General features: G+C 62.1%; 1 protein-coding gene across 1 annotated transcript in view; it reads right to left on the minus strand.

Moving 5' to 3' along the window:
• Positions 1-1,639, minus strand: part of LOC104131395 (junction plakoglobin) — a 38,059-nt gene that overhangs the window by 12,180 nt on the left and 24,240 nt on the right. The gene's annotated exons all lie outside the window — the stretch shown is intronic.

Here is a 1,639-nt window from a genome sequence, read left to right on the forward strand (position 1 = left end):
GCCCTGGCCCAGGCTGCCCAGGGGGGTTGTGGAGTCTCCTTCTCTGGAGATATTCAAAGCCCACCTGGACGAAGTCCTGTGTAACATGCTCTAGGAGAGCCTGCTCTAGCAGGGGGGTTGGACTGGGTGATCTCCCGAGGTCCCTTCCAACCCTTGCCATTCTGTGCTGGCACCGCTGGGGCAAGCCACCACAGCGCAGGAGCTGGAGCGAGCCATGGCACAGCCCAGCCAGGAGCTGGCACGCAGAACCCCGGCAGCAGGGCTGCAGCCAGAGGGACCCCAGCATCCCAGGCCAACACTGGAAAACTGCCCTGGACAGGGCAGGCAAGGGGAAAGCGGAGCTGAGGGCAGGAAAGCTCCCTGCACCACAGATGGGGGGTGTAAGGACCTTGAACACCCACCCCAGCCAGGGCAGGAGCCCCCAGGCAACCTGGAGCTGGCAGGAGGGGCTGGTGCTGCCCACACTGTCAGTCGACCCGTAACGGCTGCTCTACAATTTACAGGCTTTTGACAGGCACTTAATTTTTCAAACCTCCTCGGGTTCAGCTCAGACACTGGCTTTTCGCAGAGCCCCGCATTATGCATGAGCCACCCCCCGCCACCCCCTCTGTCTGCACTGCCGGCACCCCAGAGACATCAAAAGCCAGCAAAGCTCCTCAGAGCCCAGACACACGCTCAGGTGATCGGCCCCAGACAAGCTCCAAGCAGCAGAGTGGGTCCAGGCTAACGAGCAGCACATCAGACCTGTCTGAGCACAGCACCCTGCAGCAGGGGCCACCAGGGATGGGTGCTACACAGCTTGGGGGGGCCTCTATCCCCAGGAGCCCCCCCAGAAGGGACCACAGGCACCTCGTCAAACACAGCCCCCATCCTTTCCCTGGAGCATCACTCCGCCCGCAGCCAGCAAGGCCGGCGGCGCTCCAGCGGTGAGCAGTGACATTTTCTGAACCCTGTGTCAAGCATCCTCAGCTCATCACTCAGTGAGGGCCAGGCACCCAACATGAGCTTCTCTCCCCCATCCTCCTCAGCTGGGCTCTGTCCCCAGATGTCCCCCCTCCTCTTCTGCAGGATCAGAGTGAGACGGGTGGCCCCTCCAGGCAAGGGACACCAGTTACACCTGGGTTCACCTTCAGTGGGAGCCATTTACCAGCGATGATTTTGCTGGTGAAGGGCTGCAGGGGAGCAGGACCCCCGTCATCCCCCAGGAAGCAGCAAAGGGGAGGGCAGCAGTTCACATGGGAGGGAGAAGCCAGAGGTATTTAGGGCACACAGGAAAATACCTGCTCTGGAAAGGTCAGCCACGAGCACGGGGGATGCTTGGGAGGGCTCCAGCCCCCTCCAGGACCATTCCTGCCGAGTACAGCCCTTATCTCCCTCCCACCAGGTACCACCAAACTCCAGCTGAGCCCCCCCTGCCTGCACAGAGCTGGGACCCCCAGTGAAACAGGAGTCACTCCCGGGAACAGCAAGAAGCCCCCCAGGAAATGTCGAGGCAGATGTGGGGGACCCCACAGCAGGGACAGCAGGTTTGCGGGAGCACCTCCAACAGCCCCATGTGGGACACGGGGCTGTGCAAGGGCTCCAGCCACCCTCCGTGCAAGGGAGAGCCAGGAGAAGGTTAATCCCTCTCCCACCACTT

The sequence above is a fragment of the Egretta garzetta genome, unplaced genomic scaffold, assembly GCF_000687185.1.
Source record: "Egretta garzetta isolate BGI_Z169 unplaced genomic scaffold, ASM68718v1 scaffold728, whole genome shotgun sequence".
NCBI classification, from domain to species: Eukaryota; Metazoa; Chordata; class Aves; order Pelecaniformes; family Ardeidae; genus Egretta; species Egretta garzetta.